Source organism: Phacochoerus africanus, chromosome 1, assembly GCF_016906955.1.
Source record: "Phacochoerus africanus isolate WHEZ1 chromosome 1, ROS_Pafr_v1, whole genome shotgun sequence".
Taxonomy (NCBI): domain Eukaryota; kingdom Metazoa; phylum Chordata; class Mammalia; order Artiodactyla; family Suidae; genus Phacochoerus; species Phacochoerus africanus.
In genome coordinates, this window is record NC_062544.1 from 172279705 (window position 1) to 172297887 (window position 18183).

The window sequence follows — 18183 nt, forward strand, 5'->3', positions numbered from 1 at the left end:
CAGTTTAAGTATGTTGATTCTAATAGGGACAAATGCTTACTAAACTATAGAAATTATAATGGTTACTGGAAAGTTAGAGAAGACTGTTTCCAGACATGCCCAGAAATTGCAGTAGTGGGAAGATGAAAAATAGGGGGGAAATTGCAAGGTAATTGTATTCATTTCCTATAGCTATTGTACTAAATTGCTACAGATTTGGTGGCTTAAAACAACAGAAATTTATTCTCTCAGAGTGCTAGGGGCCTGAGGTCCAAAAGCAGTAATGCTGGGCCAAAGTCCAGGTGCTAGAAAGAGCCATGCTCCCTCTTAATGCTCTAGCCGGACCTCATTGACTCTCTTCCTGTGGCTGCCAATGTTCCTCACTGTAAACAATCACTTTATTCTCCAAGGCCAGAATCTTCCAATCTCTCTTTGCTCCATCTTCACAGGGTATTCTCCTCTGTCTCCCTCTTAGAAAGATAATGTGTTTGCATTTAGGGTCCACCACAATAATCCAGGATAATCTCCTTATCTCAAGATCCTTAATTTAATTACATTTGCAGATATCCCATTTCCCCCCCATATGAGGTAACATTCATAGGGATTAGGGTTTAGGTATTTTTTAGTGTCATGAGACATGTTTCTACAATATTTTCTTAGCCTCTTTGCTGAAAACTCCATCTTGTCCTGCTTTACTTTACCCCATCTTCCTGCTTGAAAAACAGTCACAGTGCTGGTAAATGACTTAAGTTTAAGAACAAAGACCTGAAGGCATAGGCTATTCATAGGGTCAGCTGAATGAGGACATAATGTGTTGGTCTATGCACACAGATTGGAACACCGTTTGCACAAGCATGACATGTCCTCTAAAAATAAGAGAAAGAGGAACCTCAAGGCCAAGTGGTTTATGAGCTGTCCTTAACAGAATGCATCAGCAAAGAGAACCAAGGTGCAAACCTATGCATGCTGGGTTGGGCAAATAGGCATGCCATTTGTGGAAGCACAGTGAGGATTCTCTGGAATGCTATGCATAGATAGCTAACCCAATTGCTAATGATTGTTAAATGCCTAAAGGTCTGAGCAAAAGCTTAACCATCTACCAGCTAAGTGACTTTTAAAGTAATAAAAGAACATAAAATAATAAACAAACCCTATATCCTCCACCCATAGCCCCCTCCTCACTTAACATAATCCTAAAGAGCACAATAAAAGCAGTGTGGTTTCTTGAGGTGGCTCTCTTGGTCCCTGAGAACTTGAGTCCCCCTGTTCCCACCTTTACTTAAGATAAATGTCTCTGTGTCTTGTTTTATGTTAACTTTTTTCCTTAAGTTTCATAGCACCCGTTCTTCAGCCCCATCCTACTGAGCTGGTCTCGGCATTTTAGGAGGTCTTTTTTTCACATTTTCAGTAAATTTTTATTTTTGAAAAAAGGCAGGAGATCAACATTATAATTCACTATAATTCAATCTAATCCAAATATACTCTGAACAGTGTAGCTCATCTGAGTGTGGAGGCTCATCCTAAAAACTATCAAATACGTCATCTCAAAATGTATAAATAATAAATCACTTCTGTAAGCTTTTTGTTGAGTGGAATTATTAAGTAAAATGGAATATTTATTGCTGTAAAAGCAAATCTGTACTACAAGAGCATGAATCATGGGTATTAAGTATAATCAGTTGGATCAAGTTAGAAGTTAAAAATGTAGTGAGAAGTGTGAGTGTGTGTGTGTGTGTGTGTGTGTGTGTGTGTATTGAGGGGGAGGGGCAAAAAAATCTACAACCCAATTGACCCAAGAGCAACTAAGATATCTAACTTCTTCAGTTGAGACCAGACATTATGACCAATATACATTTTTCAGAAGACAATTAAGAATGACAATTTCAACAGTCCACAAACTACATACTCTTTTTTAATGTAGAAAGAAATTAATTATGTACAAAGAGCTACTTTTCTTCAGCTCAGTTTCAGCACCTAAAGGATAAAACATTATTCATGACTAGCATAAATAAAAACAAAATAAAGTCATTGGAATCAGTTATTTTCTGCATTGAGGTTTATAAAATCTATATAGAAATTTGACAATATAACAAATTATATTCTCATAGTTCTAATTTAATTTCCTTTAAACCTTTTTAAAATATATTTTTTAAATTATTGTAAAAGTATTTCTTTTTTCATAATACTGAATCTGCTTCCAGTTTTTTGTCATCATTTAGAATACTACCAGTTCTCAGGAAAAACATTCTTGGAAATCTCTTCTATATGACAGCATATTCAACAAAAATAACTGATCTGCAAGCAAACCATAAAGTGTAGCTCTCCAGAAAGAACATTTTGTTGGGTGTCCTACTGTTTGAATATTCTTCACAGTGTTTTGGGGGGTGGGGTGCTGAACCGACGGCCTATGGAAGTTCTGGGGCTAGGGGTGGAATTGGAGCTGCAGCTGTTAGCCTATGCCACAGCCACAAGCATCACAGGATCTGAGCCACATCTGTGACCTACATCAGAGCTCATGGCAATGCCAGATCCTTAACCCACTGAGCAAGACCAGGGATTGAGCCCATGTCCTCATGGATACTAGATGGGTTCATTACAGCTGAGTCATGACGGGAACTCCTTTACAGGGATTCTTGATGAAAGACTCTTTCAGTATTGTAAGCATTAGTGCAAGTCTCACTAGCATGTAGATTCACATCCTTGGACAAGAAGTCTGGCCCACAGCTGGAGAAAAGCTCAGGGAGTTTATGCTTAAATTTCTGAAAAACTTGAGATCCCATAGAGCAGGAAAGCACTTTTGCTTTTTTATTCTTTGTTGTTATTACTAAAAATGTGGCAGATAGGGAGTTCCTGTTGTGGCTCAGTGGGTTATGAACCCCACCTCTATTGCTGAGAGCCGTGGTGTAGTCCAGCAGCTGCAGCTCCTATTCGACCCCTAGCCTGGAAACGTCCATATGCCACAGGTGCTGCCCTAAATAGCAAAAAAAAAAAAAAAAAAAAAAGAATGTGGCAGGTAGCTAAGATATGTATGCTAAAGTGGTCTAGTCAGCCATTATTTATTTATTTTGTAAATTTGATCTCAGAACACTTTTGGAAGAGAGACCTCTCATAGGAGCCTGGACAGGCTTCTATCACAATCTCTAACACTGTGTATCTGGCTATCCTCTTCCATGGTTTTATCTGCACACTGATAACATGCTTCAGGTTAGTTTCACTGAGCCATACTCCCAAAGTTGGTTGCCTTTTATGTGATGGCATTTGAGCATTGTGATCAAGCCATTAAGTTTGGAAACATCTAAGCAAAGTAATCTGTTCTATTTTTTTTACTGGCAGTATGAGGATCTGATTGCATCCATACCACAACAGCTAAAATTACCAAGCTTTTCATTATCTTCTCTAGCTATGTTACCCAGATATTTATTTGTTTCACATTTTGTATGTCTCCCAAAGAGAAATAGTGATATAGAACTTGAGAATCAGTGTAACTATTCTCTAGGTAACAAGAGAAAGTTTTACATTGCAGTTTGTGTCTTAGACCAAGTCTTGATATATCTCTATTATCTACCTTTGTAACATCTGTGAATTATATAGAAGCAATTCTTTATTTCATCTATCTAACCTATGCAAGTCTTCTATTATTTTTACTGATAATCTGCCCTGTGCCTCTTAGAAATATAAAGTGTAGATTTCTTTTTTTTGTTTGTTTTGTTTTTTTGCTATTTCTTGGGCCGCTCCCGCGGCATATGGAGGTTCCCAGGCTAGGGGTCAAATTGGAGCTGTAGCCACCGGCCTACGCCAGAGCCACAGCAACGCAGGATCCGAGCCGCATCTGCAACCTACACCACAGCTCACAGCAACACCGGATCGTTAACCCACTGAGCAAGGGCAGGGACTGAACCCACAACCTCATGGTTCCTAGTCGGATTCGTCAACCACTGCGCCACGACGGGAACTCCTAAAGTGTAGATTTCTAAAGCACATATCCAACATGTAAGCAAGTACCACTTTCCAAAGTATGTCAACAGTACCCAATCTTAAAGGAAATTTCTAGGTGTTCTCTAACTCAAATACTCATTCCAGAATTGTGTTAGTTTGCTAGGATTGCCATAATGAAATATCACAAATCGAGTGGCTTAATTTTTTGTCTAACAGCTCTGGAGGCCAGAAGTCTGAAATCAAAGTGTCTGCAGGGTTATGCTCCCTCTGAAGGCACTAGGGAAGAATCTATCCTATTTTCTAACTGCCAGTAAATCCTTGGCTGGTGGCAGCATAAATGCAATCACCACATGTTATTTCCCCTGTATACATGTCTCTACCCAAATTTCTGTTTCTTATAAGAACACTAATCATATTGGATTAGGGCCCACCCTAATGACCTCATTTTAAGTTGACGGCCTCTTTAAAGATCCTATTTCCAAATAAGGTCAGATTCTGAGGTATTGGGGGCTAAAATCCCAACATATCTTTTATGGGAGGGATAAAAGTCAACCCATAACAAATATCATATGTTGCAATTTCTTAAAAGTAACACAATGTATTGAAAAAAGACCTCCTGTGATCGATGATTTCCTGACATGAAGATTCCAAACAACTTTCCTTCTGTCTACTTCTCTCTGGTCAATGGGATGTCAGCAAGAATTGAGCTTCCAATTGAATATACCACAGGTCACATGATAGCCTGCCAGGTACTCAAAAGTATCCTGATCACATCAGTAATAAGACATACCACTGCTCTCCTGAGATGTTTGATTAAGGCTAAGGGAAACTCCAGCCACCCCACTGTACACTCACAACACAAGGGATATCACTTGCCTTTTAGACACAACACTCCTTTTTAATCCAGCTCTGATCAATCCAGAACATTATTTCACTTGGATTACATGTGCTACTACTTTTAGTTTTATTCACATAACTCTCTAGAGGCCTTTTCAAAATGTCTCTCATTGATTTCAGTTACCAGGACAATTTCTTATAACACGTGCTTTGGTGAGAAATTAAGGACACTTACCGATAGGAGAGTTTGTAGAATTGTGCTCCAAGCCTCACTTCAGAACACAATCATCAGCCTCAGCCTCAGTGTAGAAAGATTATCTGGATACATTTTTTTTGGGGGGGCGGGGGGTAGGGCTGCCCCTGCACGGCATTTGGAAGTTCCCAGGCTAGGGGTCAATCTGTAGCCTCCAGCCTATGCCACAGCCACAGCAACGCCAGATCCCAGCCAGGTCTGCAATCTACACCACAGCTCACAGCAATGCTGGATCCTTAGTCCACTGAGCGAGGCCAGAGATGGAACCCACAACCTCATGGTTACTAGTCGGATTGTTTCCACTGAGCCACTACGGGAACTCCTATGTACAACTTTGACACTATCTCCAGCAGGAAGTCCTCTCTTTTTTTTCATCGCATTTGTTAAAGTAAAGCAGCAAATACATATCCAAGAGTACCAAATCAAGGATGTGGCTGGATCCACCTGGCTATGTGCAAATTTTCTCGCGGCATTTTTTCAAATATTATAAATATATATTTAAAAATGTATATACATAGAACAATCCTCTCAGAAATTTACTTCGACATTCCCGTGCATCAGAAATCACCCTTATAACCTAGGTATGCACGCAGCAGCAGCAGCGGCAGCAGAGGACACTCCTAGTGCCTCCATCAGCAATTTAAGGCCTCTGCCATTGCTTTGGCCCGGGAGACCTAGGAGGGTGGACCCGGCCGAGCCCCACCTCCAAGGCGCATGCTGCACAGATGCGCAGGACCTTCCCACTTTTCTGTGAGCTGAGTTGCAGCGTGAGTGCGCAGACTTGGACGCGATGAGGTCATGCGTAGTTCAGTCTTTAGGAGGCCAGTGCGGGCACAGCTGGAGCGTTCTGTGGCTAAGCTTTTCAGCCTACTATGGTAAGTATAAGGCTGTATTTTGCTACATTTCAGTCTATTTATGAATCAGCAGTATTCAAGTCAACTGCTCCCTGTGTGATATATTCATCGTTTATGTAAACTCAATGAGAATATTTGCTTTCAAGTATATGACTGCCTTTTTTTGCTTCATCTCAAATCATTATGTTTTCTACTTGTCCTGCAGCTTGCACCCACTAAGGGTCTTCCGACTTTAGTCCTGAGCTACTGTCTCACTTCACAAAGGCTTTGGTTGATGTATCCTGTCTTTCCTGTTGTCACAAGGTATGGCATGCATGACAAGAGTCAAATGTGTATGATTTTATATTCCACGAGGTTTGGTGTATTTATCATTGCACCTTTTTCCATTAATGTGAATATTTGGGCATTAATTCTGTCATAAAATATGTCTGTAAAATATTTCCATAGAGACTAAGGGAAATATTAACCAAATTATGGTGTAATTTTATTAATGTGTATATATTTGGATGTGTGTGTGTGTGCGCGTGTGTGTATAACACTTGGGATATACAAAGATGTAAATAACCATTAGAATGTTTCTCCAGGGTTAAAATATGGCTTATGCTTTGCCATTTATGAAAAACAAAATTGTAGATAAGTAAATCAGAAACTGGTAATTTGTGATGATCAATAAGACAAAGGACTTATGCCCAGGATCATAGACTAAAAAAAAATACAATACTATGAATGAAATAGTACATAGGAAATATTAAAATAATTGTGACTGCTGAATGCCAATGAGAACAAAAGATTTAAAAACCCAGAAGGCATGGGTAAGATATAAGTATGTAAAAAAGAAAATGACCCTCAGAGTTCCCATTGTGGACCAAGAGATTAAGAACCCCACTAGCGTCGATGAGGATGCAGGTTCTATCCCTCAGAGGGAGGTGCTGTGAGCTATGGTGTAGGTTGAAGTGTGTCTGGGGTCCAGCATTGCTGTGGCTGTGGCTGCGATTCACCTCTAGCCAGGGAACTTCCATATGCTGCCAGTGCTGCCTTTAAATGAAAAAATAAATGACCCTCAATTTGTAAAGATGGAAAAAAAATAAGAATATTAATTAGTAACATATAATTAGAGAAGATTCCAGGACCGTGTGGAGTCATAGTGTTGCAGAAATTGCAAAAACCATGGCAATGGAAGGAGAAAAACAGCACTCGGAGATATGGAAAAGCAAGGTTTATTCAGCACCAGTGCGGGCTCAGAGGAGTCACCTCCAGAGTCTGAGCACCAGGTCTTTGTTCTCAGTAACTTTTATACACTACAAGGTCTTGATTTTCCCATGTAAGCATCCCGGACCTCCCCCATCCCCAAGCAGACAGTGTTCCTCCCTAAGAAACTGAGCAAGCAAGGTTACAGAAGCGGAACTGATAAGCAATGCTGGGTACATGATTAGCAGGGCTACTGGCTTGGACATAGGGCACACAGTTGTTACATTATTACAAGAAGGGTGGTATAGTGACGAGCATAGCTGGAAAGGTTTGTGGCTGCCTTCTTAGCCAAGGTGGGGGGGGGTTGTTCTTGAGTTAAAACTCCATTTCATTCCCCCCTCTTGATGTTCAGGGTGCATGTGCACCCTTTACAGATCATCATCAGTCATAACCCTTTGGTAGCCTCTGATAAGTAGCAGGTGGGAGGCTGTTTTTCTTTTAACCATGGTTTTTATAAAACCTTTTATAATACTTATCAGGAGAGGTACAAGGCAGGGAATAAGTAGGCACCCTGGGAGTATAACCATGATTATTCTGACCATCGTCTTAATTCCTCCCAACCAAGAGAACCATTTACCAAAGAGACTGTCTGCATCCCACCCTTTCCAAGTTTGTACAGGTACATGGGCTAGTTTAGTAAATGCAGTCAGCAATTTCTTCTACCACCTTTCCGGTGTCATCTATTTGTAGACAGAAATTACTTAAGTTAAATTTTCCACAAACCCCTCCTTCAGAAGCAAGTAAATAATCCAAGGCCAAGCGATTTTGGTAGATTGCACTGTGCATTTTAATTTGTTGTTGGACTAATATAGTCAAGGCCCTTGCAGTGTCAATTGTTATAAGTTCCAAAACTGCCTGTAGTCTGATGATGCGGTTCAGCATACAGATAGGGGTGCGATATCCCCAAGAGCCATCCTCTTCCCAGGTGGCAGGCCCATAATATTGAATTATTCATTCTGGGGGCCACTCATCATCTTTCCAGTCTCCAATTTGGAGAGCCCTCCGGTCTCTCTGGGCACCCTGTGCCCTATATATAGGAACTCCCAGTTGCTCCCCTAATGACAGCGGGAACAGGAAGAAGGAAGGTCTGATTGTTCCCAGTACACATGCCCCAGCCCAATTTGGGGGGAGTATGGAATAGGCCATTTCTCCACAAATCCAATATAATCCCTTTGGTGCCTGCCATTGGATATTAGCACTGATATCTTCCTATGATTGTTGGAGGTGGGAAAAGTTGGACAGGGGATTAGGCTTGGGCTCTGAGAGATTGGAGGATGACCACCATTGAGTCTTTTGGGCAGTCAGATTATAATACCTCAGGCCTAAACATGTTAGGCTTCTAACTGAAACATTAAACCGTCCTCCCCGCCTTGCAAGACAGTTTCTCCCTATGATAGCAGTTCTGAGGAGCCATACCCCATTGGTGAGTTGGGGGTATGCAGTTCTCTGGCTTGCCAAGGCCAGTGGTCTCCTGTGTTTGTTCCCCCGCATACATAACAAGAGGAGATCTTGAGAATTTGTGCAATAGTTTCTGCCAGGGCTAAGAACAAGTTCTTAGTTGTGGCCGGAATGGGAGGTGGGGTGTTTTTTTATCTCTTCATAAAAGGAATGAAAGACCCTGTGAGAGGCAGCTTGGAGCACAAATGTGATTCTCTGGAAATGTAGCAGAGCTCCAGGGTCAAGGCCTTGTCTATCAATGCGAATGCTTATTTTGAAAACCTCCTTCCATTTGGGCTCACAGGCAGCCGATTCCTCAAGCTTCAGCCGTGCGTTGACTGACCAGCTTCTGGTGTGGTCAGGGCAGGGCTTTGAGATCGTTGTCTCCTCCTCTGTATTGTCAGGCGAAGAGGTCTCTCCGGATTGAGGGCAGTCTCCCACTCTCCACGGTTGTCAGCTGGGCCAGCCGGTTTAACTCTGGAATGATGGATCCAAGCATCTATTCCTGTTACTTTAAGAGCAGAGGGGGTGGTTAGAATTACAGTATAGGGGCCCTTCCATACCGGCCTCAAAGGCTCCTTTTTTCAGTCCTTTATCCACACCTGGTCCCCCGGCTTGTGGGGGTGTACTGTTATATCTAAGGACACTGGTATTCTGTCTGTGACCCATTTATGAATCCGAGAAATAGTGAGCCCAAGTCCTTGTAGTTGTTTATGTAATTCCAAGTCTCCCAACTCTCTGGTGTTTCCTTTTAAACTGATTAGTGGAGGTGGACTTCCATATAAGATTTTAAATGGCGAGAATCGTATTCCCACTTGGGGTGAGTATCTCACTTTTAGGAGGGCCACCGGCAACATGTCTATCCAGGGCAAGCCAGTTTCCTGACATAACTTTGCCAGTGTCTGTTTAAGGGTTCGGTTCATGCATTTTACTTTCCCTGAACTTTGAGGGCGATAAGCAGAATGTAGTTTCCATCGGATCTGTAAAGCTTTTGCCACCTGTTGTACTGTTTCAGCCACAAATGCTGGTCCATTATCTGACCCGATGGTCAGAGGCATTTCATATCTGGGAATGATGTCTCTCAGGAGTGCCTTGGTTACTTCCCTTGTCTTTTCAGTCTGGGTAGGGAAGGCCTCTACTCATCCTGAAAAAGTACAGATAAAAACTAGTAAATATTTGTACCCCTTACTAGGGGGCGACCTCAGTGAAGTCCACTTCCATATCCTCAAATGAGGACAGTCCACAGTGTTGTGCCCCAGCTGGTGTGTGGGGTCCCTGGCGGGCATCATTCTGTAAACAGGTTATGCATTTTTGGGAGACAGAGGAGCAGAGTGCAGCAAGACGAGCAATGAGATAGTACCAGCCCAGTAGGGTTTCTAAGGCAGTTTTGCCCATGTGGGTTAGCTCATGCTGTTGGTGGACTAGTTTGTAGGCCAGCTGTTCTGGAATGTAAACTCGGTGGTCCCGTGTGACCCACCATCCCGTTTTAGTTTTAGTTCCTCCTTCCCACCTTATCCATTTTTCTTCCTCTGGAGAATATCTGGGGACAGCTGGCACTTCTGGGGCCAGCAAGACCTTCAGTTTGTCTGGCTGTTGTCCCCGGGCTGCCCCTCTGGCAGCTGCATCAGCACTACGGTTTCCTTTTGTCACTGGGTCATCTCCCTTTTGGTGGCCTTTACAGTGGATAACTGCAACTTCTTTAGGTTCCCATACTGCCTCTAGGAGCTTTAAGATTTTAGCCTGGTTTTTAATCCCTTTTTCTTCAGCAGTGAGGAGTCCTCTTTTTTTATATAAGGCTCCGTGAACATGTAAAGTTGCAAAGGCATACAGTGATTCAGTATAGATATTAACTCGCTGGTCTCCACTGGGCTCCAGTGCTCTGATTAAGGCTTGTAATTCTGCTCTCTGTGCTGACCAGCCTTGAGGAAGCACCTCTGCTTTTATCACTTTTAAGTCAGATACCACAGCATATCCTGCCATCCTTTTTCCATCCTCCATAAAGCTGTTGCCATCAGTATATAACACCAGGTCAGGATTTTGGAGTGGTTTATCAGTCAAGTCAGGCCTGCTGGAAAACACCTCATCTAGTACCTCCAGGCAGTATGGTCTGGGGTCCCCGCTGCATCTGGCAGAAAAGTGGCTGGGTTCAGAGTTCGTACAACCTCCAGTTTTACCCATGGGTTCTCACATAGTAACCCTTGATATTGAGTCATTAGTGCATGTGTGAGCCAATGGTGGCCCCTGGTATCCATCAGGGTTACAACTGAGTGTGGGACTTTAACATTGAGGTTTTATCCCAGAGTCAACTTGTCAGCCTCTCTCACCAACAAGGTGGTAGCTGTCAGCGCTCGGAGGCAGGGAGGCCATCTAGCTGCAACTGAGTCAATTTGTTTGGAGAGATATGCCATTGGCCTCCACCAAGGCCCAAATTTTTGAGTTAAGACTCCTAAAACCACCCCATTTTTTTTTTTTTTTATGAACAAAAAGGTTAAATTCTCTGGTTACATCAGGAAGTCCCAAGGCTGGAGCCTCAGTGAGTTTGGTTTTGATTGTCTGAAATTCTGCCTCCTGGCTTGGTCCCTATTCAAGGGGAGCCTTTTCTTCCCCTTTTAGAGCCTCATACAGAGGCCTGGCCAAGTCTGAAAATCCAGGGATCCATATCTGGCAGAATCCTGCTGTCCCTAGGAACTCAAGAACCTTCCAGCGGGTGGTAGGGACAGGAATGGCACAAACTGCCTGCTTTCTTTCAGTCCCCAGCATTCGTCGGCCCTGCATGATGTTGAAGCCCAGATACTTGACTTGTTTTTCACAGATATGTGCCCTTTTTTTGATACCCAATACCCTGCCTCCATCAGTAGGGAAAGGAGAGCTCTTGTTCCCTCTAGGCACTAAGCCTCCGTGGTGTCAGCTAGTAAGAGGTCGTCAACATATTGTAGTAAAACACAGCCCAATTTTTGCCCAGAAAATTCAACCAGGTCAGTGGCTAGGGTGCCGCAAAAAAGAGTGAGAGAGTTTTTGAATCCTTGTGGGAGTCTAGTCCAGGTGAGCTGTTCCTTTGTCCCTGTATGTGGATTTTCCCATTCAAAAGCAAACAAGGGCTTACTGGCAGGTGCCACCCTGAGGCAGAAAAAGGTGTCTTTTAAGTCCAGGCAAGTAAACCACTCAGCAGTGGAGGGGATCAGCCCTAGCAGGGTATATGGGTTAGGGATGGACGGGTGTAATGTGACTGTTGCTTCATTTATGGCTCTCAAGTTCTGTACTGGGCGGTAGTCCTGTGTTCCTGGTTTTTTCATGGGCAGTAAAGGGGTGTTCCAAGGATACTGACATTTTATTAACAGTCCATGCTGAAGCAGCCTATCCAGGTGAACCTGGATTCCCAGTCGAGCTTCTCTGGGAATTGAGTATTGCCGTAGCTTTACCGGTTGAGCTCCAGGTTTTAGATCAATCAAGACAGGAGCGTGGCATTTTGCCAGTCCTGGTGGGTTTTCTTCAGCCCAAACCAATGGGTATTAAGTCTCTAGTTCTGGGAGAATGGTCCCCATTTCTGAAGGGGAAGAGTACAAGCGCCATTCCTCTTCCCTTTTTACAGCAAGAGCCATGATTAAAGGAGAGGGGGGTTCTGTCAATTTGAGTTGGGCCGATCCATCAGTAGAAAAGGAAATTTGTGCCCCCATTTTAGCCAGCAGCTCTCTTCCCATCAGGGGAACTGGGCAGTCAGGCAGGTAAAGAAATTTATTTATTTATTTATTTATTTAAATTATTTATTATTATTTTTTTCCCACTGTACAGCAAGGGGGTCAGGTTATCCTTACATGTATACATTACAATTACATTTTTCCCCCAGCCTTTCTTCTGTTGCAACATGAGTCTCTAGACAAAGTTCTCAATGCTATTCAGCAGGATCTCCTTGTAAATCTATTCTAAGTTGTGTCTGATAAGCCCAAGCTCCCGATCCCTCCCACTCTCTCCCCCTCCCATTAGGCAGCCACAAGTCTCTTCTCCAAGTCCATGATTTTCTTTTCTGAGGAGATGGTCATTTGTGCTGGATATTAGATTCCAGTTATAAGTGATATCATATGGTATTTGTCTTTGTCTTTCTGGCTCATTTCACTCAGTATGAGGTTCTCTAGCTCCATCCATGTTGCTGCAAATGGCATTATGTCCTTCTTTTTTATGGCTGAGTAGTATTCCATTGTGTATATATACCACCTCTTCCGAATCCAATCATCTGTCAATGGACATTTGGGTTGTTTCCATGTCCTGGCTATTGTGAATAGTGCTGCAATGAACATGCGGGTGCACGTGTCTCTCTTAAGTAGAGTTTTGTCCGGATAGATGCCCAAGAGTGGGATTGCGGGGTCATATGGAAGTTCTATGTATAGATTTCTAAGGTATCTCCAAACTGTTCTCCATAGTGGCTGTACCAGTTTACATTCCCACCAACAGTGCAGGAGGGTTCCCTTTTCTCCACAGCCCCTCCAGCACTTGTTATTTGTGGATTTATTAATGATGGCCATTCTGACTGGTGTGAGGTGATATCTCATGGCAGTTTTGATTTGCATTTCTCTTATAACCAGCGATGTTGAGCATTTTTTTCATGTGTTTGCTGGCCATCTGTATATCTTCTTTGGAGAAATGTCTATTCAGGTCTTTTGCCCATTTTTCCATTGATTGATTGGCTTTTTTGCTGTTGGGTTGTATAAGTTGTTTATATATCCTAGAGATTAAGCCCTTGTCGGTTGCATCATTTGAGACTATTTTCTCCCATTCTGTAAGTTGTCTTTTTGTTTCCTTTTGGGTTTCCTTTGCTGTGCAAAACTTTTCAGTTTGATGAGGTCCCATGGGTTTATTTTTGCTTTTATTTCTGTTGCCTTGGGAGACTGACCTGAGAAAATATTCATGATGTTGATGTCAGAGAGTGTTTTGCCTATGTTTTCTTCTAGGAGTTTGATGGTGTCCTGTCGTATATTTAAGTCTTTCAGCCATTTTGAGTTTATTTTTGTGCATGGTGTGAGGGTGTGTTCTCGTTTCATTGCTTTGCATGCAGCTGTCCAGGTTTCCCAGCAATGCTTGCTGAATAGCCTTTCTTTTTCCCATTTCATGTTCTTGCCTCCCTTGTCAAAGATTAATTGACCATAGGTGTCAGAGTTTATTTCTGGGTTCTCTATTCTGTTCCAGTGGTCTGTCTGTCTGTTATGATACCAGTACCACACTGTTTTGATGACTGTGGCTTTGTAGTATTTCTTGAAGTCTGGGAGAGTTATGCCTCCTGCTTGGTTTGTGTTTCTCAGGATTGCTTTGGCGATTCTGGGTCTTTTGTGGTTCCATATAAATGTTTGGATTGTTTGTTCTAGTTCTGTGAAAAATGTCCTGGGCAATTTGATAGGGATTGCATTGAATCTGTAGATTGCTTTGGGTAGTATGGCCATTTTTACAATCTTGATTTTCCCAATCCAGGAACATGGAATATCTTTCCATTTCTTTACATCTTCTTTGATTTCTTTGATTAAAGTTTTACAGTTCTCGGCATATAGGTCCTTTACCTCCTTGGTCAGGTGTATTCCGAGGTATTTGATTTTGTGAGGTGCAATTTTAAAAGGTGTTATATTTTTGTATTCCTTTTCTAATGTTTCATTGCTGGTATACAGAAATGCAACTGACTTCTGAATGTTAATCTTATAGCCTGCTACTTTGCTGAATTTATGAATCAGTTCAAGGAGTTTTGGGGTTGAGTCCTTAGGGTTTTCTATGTATAGTATCATGTCATCTGCATACAGTGACAGTTTTATCTCTTCTCTTCCTATATGGATGCCTTTTATTTCTTTTGTTTGTCTAATTGCTGTGGCTAGGACTTCCAAAACTATGTTGAAGAGCAGTGGTGAGAGTGGGAATCCCTGTCTTGTTCCAGATTTGAGGGAGAAGGCTTTCAGTTTTTCCCCATTGAGTATTATATTTGCTGTGGGTTTGTCATAAATGGCTTTGATTATATTCAGTAATGTTCCCTCTATACCCACTTTGGCGAGGGTCTTGATCATGAATGGATGTTGGACTTTGTCAAATGCTTTTTCTGCGTCTATTGAGATGATCATATGATTTTTGACTTTTTTTTTGTTAATGTGGTGTATGATGCTGATTGATTTGCGTATGTTGAACCATCCTTGTGAACCTGGTATGAACCCTACCTGGTCATGGTGTATAATTTTTTTGGTATGTTGTTGGATTTGGTTGGCTAAGATTTTGTTGAGAATTTTTGCATCTATATTCATCAATGATATTGGGCGATAGTTTTCTTTTTTGGTGGTGTCTCTGTCTGGTTTTGGAATGAGGGTGATGGTGGCATCATAGAATGTCTTTGGGAGTATTCCTTCTTCTTCCACCTTTTGAAAGAGTTTAAGGAGGATGGGCACCAGTTCCTCTTTATATGTTTGATAGAATTCACCTGTGAAGCCATCTGGTCCTGGACTTTTATTTGTAGGGAGTGATTTTTAGGACTCTTCAGTTTCATTTCTAGTGATGGGTCTGTTCAGTTGGTCTGTTTCTACTTGATTCAGTTTTGGCAGGCTGTAAGATTCTAGAAAATTGTCCATTTCTTCCAGATTGTCAAACTTGTTGCCATATAGTTGTTCATAGTATTCTCTTATGGTTTTTTGTATTTCTGCTGTATCCGTTGTGATTTCTCCTTTTTCATTTATAATTTTGGTTATGTGGGTTCTTTCTCTCCACTTTTTAGTGAGTCTGGCCAGTGGTTTGTCAATTTTGTTCACCTTTTCAAAGAACCAGCTCTTGGTTTTATTAATTTTCTCTATTGTTTTTTGAATCTCTATTTTATGGATTTCTTCTTTGATCTTTATAATTTCCTTCCTTCTGCTGACTTTAGGTCTTTTTTGTTCTTCTTTTTCTAGTTCGTTTAGGTGGAGGGTTAAGTTGTCCATTTGGGATCTTTCTTCTTTTTTGAGAAAGGCCTGTATGGCTATAAATTTCCCTCTGAGCACTGCTTTCGCAGCATCCCATAGGTTTTGAGCGGTTGTGTCTTCATTATCATTTGTTTCAAGGTAGTTTTTAATTTCCTTCTTGATTTCCTCATTGACCCATTGGTTTTTTAGTAGCATGTTGTTTAGTCTCCATGCAGTAGGTTTTTTCTCTTTCCTTTTCCCATGGTTGATTTCTAATTTCATGGCATTGTGGTCAGAGAAGATACTTGAGATGATTTCTATGCTCATAATTTATTGAGGTTAGCTTTGTGTCCCAATATGTGGTCGATTCTTGAGAATGTTCCATGAGCATTTGAGAAGAATGTGTATTCTGCTTTTTTTGGATGTAGTGTCCTGAAGATATCAATGAAGTCTAACTTTTCTATTGTTTCCTTTAGGATCTCTGTTGCTTTATTGGTTTTCTGTCTAGAGGATCTGTCCATTGATGTGAGGGGGGTACTAAGGTCTCCTACTATGATTGTATTCTCCTCAATATCTCCCTTTATGTCTGTTAATACTTGTTGTATGTATCTGGGTGCTCCTGTATTTGGGGCATATATGTTGATGATAGTAACATCCTCTCCTTGGATGGATCCCTTATTTATTAAGTAGTGTCCTTCTTTGTCTTTCTTTATGTCTTTTGTCTTAAAGTCTATTTTGTCTGATATGAGCGTTGCGACTCCTGCTTTTCTTTCATGTCTCATGGCGTGAAATATGTTTCCCCACCCTTTCACTTTCAATCTATATGTATCTTTTGTCCTAAGGTGAGTTTCTTGTAGGCAGCATATTGAAGGTTTTTGCCTTTTTATCCACTCAGCCCCTCTGTGTCTTTTGATTGGGGCATTCAGTCCATTGACATTTAAGGTGATAATTGATAGATGATTATTTATTGCCATTTGAACCTCGTGTTCCAGTTGATTCTATGGTTCTCCATTCTTCCTTTCTTTTTTTTTTTTTTTGGTTGGATGGTCTCCTGTTATTATCTGCTTGAGTGTATTTTTTTTTCATTTTTTGCAAACGCAATATTTGGTTTTGGCTTGTGGTTGCCCTGTTTTTTAAGTATGCTAACCCCTTCCCATAATTGTGTGTTTTAGCCTGATGGTCCTGTAAGTTCAAACACTTCATTAAAATTAAGAAGAGAAACATACAAACAAACAAAAAGGGTTATTTACTTCCTAACATCCCTTGCATACATTTTATGGTTTTGATGACTCTTTTTTATTTTTTTCTTTTTAATTTTGTTTTGTTTGAAGCATGTTCATGATTAAATCTGTATGCTGGCTTATTTGAGTGACTGCTCTCTGATTGCGGTTTCCTCAGTCCTAGTTCTTCCTCTTCTTCTTTTTTTTTTCTTTTCTTTTTTCTTCCCTTTCCTTCCTTTCTTTTTGGTTTAGAGAAGCCCTTTCAATATTTCCTTTCACCTGGGTTTTGTGTTGCTGCATTCTTTAAGTTTTTGTTTGTTGGAAAAAATTTTTATTTCCCCTTCTATTTTAAATGATATTCTTGCTGGATAGAGTATTCTAGGTTGCATATTTTTTCCTTTGAGCACTTTGAATATCTCTTGCCATTCCCTCCTGGCCTGTAGTGTTTCTGTAGAGAAGTCAGCTGATATTCTAATGGGGGTTCCCTTGTAGGTAACATTCTGTTTTTCTCTTGCTGCCTTTAGGATCCTCTCTTTATCACTAACTTTTGCCATTTTTATTATGATGTGTCTTGCTGTGGGTCTATTTGGGTTCAGTTTGTTTGGGGCCCTCTGTGCTTCCTGTATCTTGAACCCAGCATCCTTTAGATTTGGGAAGTTTCCAGCGATAATTTCTTCAAATATATTTTCCATCCCCTTATCTTTTTCTACTCCTTCTGGAATTCCTATTATGTGTAGAGTGGCCCGCTTTATATTATCCCATAGGTCTCTTATATTGCTTTCCAGTTTTTTGATTCGGTTTTCTGTCTGTTGACCGGATTGAGTGATTTCCATTATTCTATCTTCCATATCACTGATTCGTTCTTCTGCATTATTGATTCTGGTTTTTACTGCCCTTAGTTCAGTTTGCATCTCTGCCAATGAATGTTCTAGTTTTTCTTGGCTCCTCCTTCTATTTTCTAGTTCCTTTCTGAGGGTATCTGCATTGCTGTTCATATCTTCTCTTAATTCCTTCAGTATTTTCACTATTTCTCTTTTGAACTCCAGGTCTGTCAGACTGCCGAGATCTGTTTCATTGTTGACTGTTTTAGGTGAGTTCTCCTGTTGGTTTGACTGGGGGTGGTTTCTCAGCTTCTTCATCTTGCTTGTTGTTTTCTTTCTCCTGAGGGAGTTGTACTCTCTGTTATCGGGCAATGTTTGCCTTGTCACTGCCGTGGACTATTTCCTGGGGCCTGGCGTTGTTGGTCAATCTTTTTTGAGGCAGTGTGGCTTTTCTGGAGTGTTGATGGGGCTAACAGTGTTTCTTTGAAGCACAGGAGGGCTTCCTGAGGGCAGACAGGACTGGGAGGTCCACACCACGATGGTAGCAGATTTCACTTGGTCATGCAGAGCTTGCTCTGGTGTTTTTAGGCTGTGGGGTTTTTGCAGGGGGTTGGCGGTGTTGGGCAGCTGTTCCTCAGGAGTGTAGCACCCCCTGGGGGCTGTAGCAGCTATCTGGGTCACTGAGAACCTAAGAGGCTCTTCCCT

The 18183-nt window shown here is 41.5% G+C and overlaps 1 pseudogene; it reads right to left on the reverse strand.

Moving 5' to 3' along the window:
• Positions 1–3179: 3179 nt before the first annotated feature.
• Positions 3180–5080, reverse strand: LOC125112647 (polypeptide N-acetylgalactosaminyltransferase 1-like; annotated as a pseudogene).
• Positions 5081–18183: the final 13103 nt, after the last annotated feature.